The sequence below is a fragment of the Thunnus albacares genome, chromosome 18 (genome assembly GCF_914725855.1).
Source record: "Thunnus albacares chromosome 18, fThuAlb1.1, whole genome shotgun sequence".
Taxonomy (NCBI): domain Eukaryota; kingdom Metazoa; phylum Chordata; class Actinopteri; order Scombriformes; family Scombridae; genus Thunnus; species Thunnus albacares.
Genome location: NC_058123.1, coordinates 15,655,055 through 15,661,728, shown reverse-complemented (window position 1 = coordinate 15,661,728; position 6,674 = coordinate 15,655,055). Strand labels below are relative to the sequence as shown.

At 39.1% G+C, this 6,674-nt stretch overlaps 1 protein-coding gene across 5 annotated transcripts in view; it reads left to right on the top strand.

Moving 5' to 3' along the window:
• The first annotated feature begins 1,161 nt into the window (after positions 1–1,161).
• Positions 1,162–6,674, top strand: part of pdlim5b (PDZ and LIM domain 5b) — a 39,743-nt gene continuing 34,230 nt past the window's right edge. For 4 of the 5 annotated variants that reach the window (XM_044334059.1, XM_044334058.1, XM_044334057.1 and 1 more), the window contains exon 1: positions 1,164–1,267. The gene's annotated coding sequence lies outside the window, so the exon portion shown is untranslated. Of the gene's footprint in view, positions 1,268–6,674 lie in introns of all 5 variants that reach the window. The other variant, XM_044334054.1, reaches the window with a different exon arrangement.

The following is a 6,674-nucleotide window of genomic DNA, read 5'->3' as shown; positions in this document are numbered from 1 at the left end:
GAGACTTCAGGTAACACAAGTATGTGACTCTGAGGGCTTCCACAGAGATCATTTGTGAAAAGAGGCCATTTTTAAGAGCTTTAATATGTAATTATTCTGGCACACTCAGCTGTTAAATTAGTGCCACAATCAAATAGCGGTTAAGTGATAAGGCAGTGTAATAAATCACAACTTCTTTGTATGGTAGTATGATTTGTTAGGATTTCTCCCTGAACCTTAAAAAGGGTAGCTAGGTGAATGTTGAACAGTCTTATTCCCAATATGAAAGTATAGCATATAGGTTCAGCATAAAAGCACATAGAGAATTAGGTTGGCTTTGGTTTACAGGTCAAAACCCATTCTACAGCTCAAAAAAATGTCCATCGGCAAACATTAAGTATTATTATCAAGTCAATGTATCAAAATGTGTATCAACATTTTCCTTTAAACATACTGTAGCTTACATACAGTATGTCACTCCAAAAAAACAATAGAAGTTCTGCCATTTTTGACAAAAAGAGTCTCAACTTGGGAAGACCTTTATTTATTGTGGAACCCAAAGATTTTTTTCTTTGTTCTAGCTGTATCTTTAGAGAAAATGTCAAACAAGTGTATAGCTGTAAGTGTAGCTGTCAAACATCCATCTGTTTTCTTTTCCAGTGTTTGAAAACAGTCAGTGCTAAATTAGCCTAAACTGAACACAAGCTACGCATCAGTGCAGAAGTATCAAACATACAAACGACGATGAGGGACAATTTGGGGCTTGTTTGACAAGATAAGTTCATCAAAAAATCACCTTTGTGAGCAGCAGGGAGGGTTTACAGTCAGAAAAGAAAACATTTGGTCGACTTTTCATATTGTGGCTGAGTTAACAGCCTTTTAGCTTCTGGACGGCTAGTTTTAGTTTACATGTTGAGCTTAACGTTAGCCCTAAAACTGATAACCAGGTGCAGTTAACTAACTAAATGACGCTGTGTGTTCGCTCTGCCAAAACTCACCTGCACTGCCACTCTGTAGCAAGCCCATGCCTGTTGCTGTGTAGACACACACACACACACACACACACACACACACACACACACACACACACACACACACACACACACACACACACACACACACACACACACACACACACTGCTGTGCGCCCTCCTACCAGCAGCCAGATGGGGCTGGCTTAAAGGCGGAAGTCTAAGTTCCGCTCAGCCCAGTTGACTTCGAAACTGAGAACCGACGGTCTAAAGTCACGCTTTCTCCCTGAACACCAGACCCGGCTTCAGAAGGCAAGGTAAGTACTGTACACAGCATCTGACAAATTAAATGATGAGACAGGGGAAACTTTCTGCTGGCGTTGCCGTGATTATTTTTTATTGCTTTATGTGCCCGTTACAAAGTTGCAGTTATAAGAACTTTAGTACACCGAAATATGGAGCTATAAGTTTTCATAAAAACAACTTTTGTGTTTATAATTCTGTCCAAAACAGAGATATTGTTTTGTTGATTTGTCTCTTAAGCAGTTAGGGAAAAAAGCAATGTCAGTGTCAGACACGAGTTTTTCACACCCACCTCTAAAGCAAGCAAAGATAACTACTGTATTTTCAGTTTCCGTGAGAAAAGTGAGCAGTCTGTATTGCACGCTACCGTATATTCACCACAGTAAATACAGAAATGAGGAAGACCTAGACAATTATTACTGTCCAACGACTATTCAGTCAGAGTTCATGGTCCATACTAATACACTCTGATACAATATGTCTCAATTTTGTTATTCATAAGTTGGCGATATATCGAATGTAAAAATGTTTTCATGTGTTACATTATAGGGGTGTTAACTGTTGCTTTAGACTACACATGTGTAATCAGTATGTGTATAAAAAGTGTCCCACAAAGTCAGGTTAGAACATGCTGTCCCATGGGACACTGGGTAAGAATGCATTTTACTAACTTTTTTTAGGTTTTAAGTCGATGTAGTCTAACAAGAATGGCAAATCCTTAGTTATAGAAAAAAAAGATTTGTTTTGGTGTTGACAAATAATATATAATGAATGTAATGCCCAATTACTTTCCTTTCATAGAAAGCATACTAATGAGGTACAAAGTAATATGAAAAACATATTCCACCCAGTGACTCAACGTGCCCTGCGATGATGTCACCAGGCAACATTGTCTCCTCAGGCCTTGTAAATGAGCATGACGTCTGAAACTCTGAAAAGACAAACCGTGCACACTATGCTCACCAAAAACTCTGACACAATGTGTTTTTTTTTTTTCATGGATTTCCTAAAGGAAATATGACTTGACACAGCTGTAGCTTTGACACATGCAGTAGAAAGGGCATGGAGGTCAGGGCAGGGTTGTGACTGACACTTACATTCAACTCTGTTGACCTGTGTTTGTTTCCCGGTTAAGGAAGCTTATCTGTGGGTGGAGGTTTCGTTTTTAGAGGATGTTTTTCTTATTCAACCTCCCAAACTTTAACCCAAATATTTTTGTGATTTTAGTTTTAGTTGTCTAACCCTAACTGTAACCCCAGTCACAAATGAGGATGTTTTACATGGCTGAACAAGTTTTTAACATGAACAGTGCATGAAAAGGTTAAGCATAAGTGAACAACTGGAGGAGTTCCTTTTTGAGATTGTGCTAGTTTGACTAATGATTTTGAGTTTTAATATGTTGGTGGCAACGGGATTCAATCTAGCTGTGTTTACTGTTTGCTTTGACACACCTACAGCAATTGCGATGCCAAGTAGGAGAAAACAGGGAAGTATCAGACTATCTGGATAATCTACCTACTAAATAGATCAAACAAGTTAAAATAATATCTACTACAAGAAGATATGAATGTATGAAGCAGTAGATAACTTGGTCAGCAGATCTGATTTAAAGTGTTGTGCTGAAAGGATTGTGTTTTAATCTGTTTTTAGTGTGAACGTGCTGAAATATTAAGTACCACAAAATGCTTTATGACAGGAACTTGAAAGATAAGGCTGAAGTGGAAAAGAACCAGAATTATACTTGAACTAGCTTATAGAAGCACTGGCGTGAGTGCAGCTGATAAAATGCTTGTCCCGAGCTCAACTGTTTTCCTCTGTTTGGGATCAGTAGAAGGTGTGTCTGCTCGTGTCTATGCATGATATCATAAGGAATTGCAAAACAAGCAGTGGCACGAGATGAGCCTTATGTTTGTCCTCTCCATATTAGGAAAAGAAATTCTAGATATGTGGGTCATGACAAATGTCGGTGTGGTCCAAATTTCCGGAATTGCCTTTTTAATAACATTTTATGTACTGTATGTTCACTGAGATGTCCCAGTTGGCTATGAAATCTAATACTGAAGGAATGTGTGGTGAACAAGTGACATAGTTGTAACAGAGAAAGTCAATGCTGTGTATTCCTCAAGGGATGTGTTTTTTTTAAACAATGAGAGCATGTCCTCAAGCCATGACTTTTGGGTTAAAGGTCTTTGGATAAAACTTACAGTATTTTTATGTCCTTTTGTATTTTGTGTCACTCCAGGAAATTAAGCGCTTGTCAGCATTGTCAGTTCAGAGGTGTTGACTCGAATGAAGCGATAAACAGAGCAGCAACATTGTGAAAGATGTGGGTGTGTTCCTTTTTTTGAGATTAGGACATCACTGGCTTTCACTGTCACAGTAATTTATTATACAAGCATGTTTCTTAAAATAATGTTGCAATTTGATGAGTCGAAGTTGAATGGGTTGAATTTCTCAGTGACAGTGTTTGGATAATATGGGGTTAAGCCTTGTAATTTTCCCTAAAATAATCTTTTTGGCTCAGCCCTGGGTCACCTTGAAGAGGGAGACAGCTGTCTTCAGCTGGTTACTGTCTTATTATAGTCTTGCATATTCTGCATGTGTGCGTGCATGTATTTGTGTTTGGGCACATTAGTTTGATTGTGCAAGTGTGCAGTATAAATACATCAGCAACAGGCTCTGTGCTTTCCAGGTGTTCCTCCTCCCCTATCGCTTTCACACAGGATTCTATTTCTTCTCCCCGACTCCCCACACTCTTTTGTGGCTCCTCTACCGGCTTCTTTAAAGTGTCCGTACCCTTACAGGCATGATGGTGACACCGTGAGTGTAATGCGGCCCTCTGATTTTGATGTGTGTCTCCTACAACTGACCAGGTGACAGGCTACAGCAGGTGGTGCTGTGTCCCTGAGGGAGTTTGTGACAGCGACATGACTTACGACCTCAAAATGACATGCCTCTGAGATGGCAAGGCATTATTATTCATGAAATACTCATCAGAAAAGTATGTTCTCTGCGCTGCCTGGCGCACAAAAGTGAATATTTCTGTAGTTGTTCTTATGCTCCATTTCAAGGCAGGCATTGAAACATTTAATCGTTTAGTTTATGAAGTTAGATTCACATATGTTTTTCCAGCCAAGGGACTTGGCTAAAGTTAAGTCCTTTTCACCAAAGCCAGAACTAAAAAAGCAGATATTCAAGCTTCTGTCATCAGTTTAACAGTTTTAAACTTTAAATTTAACACCAAAGGACTGAAATCAGTCTTTTCACCACCAGTTTCCTTTAACATCTTTTCCAAATTGTTTAGCAGAAACACCATGTCTTTTTAGTTTTTGCATCAGAGCTGTAAATCTTAGTTTTCTCTGATTCTCAGTTGCCCTCTAAAGGAAATTCTGATAACCACCAACAATGCATTCGTCAGACTCCACTCTGCATCTGCATTCCCCCTTTTCCATGTAATTGCAATGTGCTGTGTGTGTGATATATAATGCTTGTGGCTTAGCCTTTGATGTCATGTTTTCATGTCAACATCCACCCTTCCTGTTGGGCAGGGCAAAGGTGATATACGGTATTTCCATGTGATCTGTGGTTTTTCTGAAGTGGTGCACAGAGGCTCACAGGCACACATAATACTTGCATCAGATTTTCTCTCTCTCACACTAGAAGGTAAAATGTATTCTGCAAATATGGTATACCAATTTCCTCAATCATCAACCTAATAAATTAAATAATGTACTAAATTGTAACATGTGACTGCACTTAACCTCAGTCTCGCTTCCACTAAATACTTTGCAGCTTCAATTATTCAGGGGAAAAGGAATGCATGACAGGCAGGGCTTAAACCTGTGAAACTTAATAGTGCATGAAATAATTTACAGTACCAAATAGTCTTTGCTTTGTCTCACTTTTGGAACTGTCCATTTAATTTGCATGCACATGTGTGTAATCAGGATATGGTATTTGTATCCATGCATGAGGTAATGTGGGAGATGGTGCATTTAGCCATTGAGATGCAACACAAGGCAAACCTGCCCTCCAATGAAACGTAAAGTTGGCAGTGATTTGAAGCTGAGCTCTAACGAGTCTCCAGCCATCCAGGGTGTGTCTCACATTGACTCTGTCCTCTGCTGGCCCCGCAACACCACAGTTGGTAGAGATTAAGGCAGGTTTTAGAAAGATGTGAAGGCATACGGGACATTTTAAGCTGAAGTATCAATCTCTTAATCATCATTTCCAAAGAGTGTTAAGGAGGATACAGCCACAGGAACATTCAGTAGAGCACTGGGAAGATAAATACCAAAAATTTACCCCTTCTATAGGGAAAAAAAGAGAGATCATACCTTTGCCTTCCATTGCTTAATTCTCAAAATGCGTTACTTGGCTGTGGTTTGTCTGTCTCAGTCTGGCTGTCAGAACATATTGTGTACAAGCAGCGGGTTCACTGAGAGGACACTGAGATGATAAGGTCAAAGTGCAGATCCAGAGTAGCTGATCTGAGATTCTTTTAAGGTAAACAAAGGATTATCAGTTCTGACTTTCTTTTTTTTTTTTTAACTCCTGTGGGTTATTGCAAGATTAGACCATGGTTGGTATTGATACCCTTTTCCAATTTGCCAGAGGATGTGCATCAACGCCATTTAATGGTGTTTAAAAGTCCAAATGTTCAATGAAAATAAGTGAGAGCTTTTATTTTACACTTTCGTCAAGTGACCATTGAGTGGGGCGATCCATTCTGAGGGGTCTATTAAAAGACTTTAGTGCTCTCTCATCAGGTGGTTACTTGTTTTCCTGTTCTGTATGCATATCCTGCAACACACACTTCATTATAGATTTTCCCTTATTCCTTTGTGTATCTGTCCACTAGCATTAGAGTGGACATACTGTAATGTAGGGCCTACCTTATATTACAAACTCACTGTTATCCTGATTATAAAGGACATTGCCTGGGACCTGCTCCAAAGCTGTCAGCAATGAGCTGGCAGCTTCAGAAGAAGACTATTAATAGGCTGTTGTACTTGAATTTAGATAGCTTCATTGTGATTAAGTTTAAGCAAGCCATGAGACTGATAGTAGTCCCAACAAGTCTAGAGAGATGTTACTGGATGACAAAAAGGAAATAGTAAATATTCTTTATTGTGTTTTTTAATGTATAGTAAGATACAGTTCATTTTCCCAACACAGAAGCAGTGATGGTAAACAAGCAGTGCCATACCTTTTAATCTAGACAAGAAGAGAAAGTTTTTCCCTGTTAAAGGGTTTTTTAGGGTTTTCCCTTATTTAAATTGAATTTCTAAGGACAAAGGATGTGGTATTGCCCCCTGAGGCAAATTAATTTGTGATATTGGGCTATACTAATAAAATCGACTTGACTTGACTTGAAAGCTTCTTTTTGGGTTCAACAGAATGTTCAGTGAACAGTGCTCT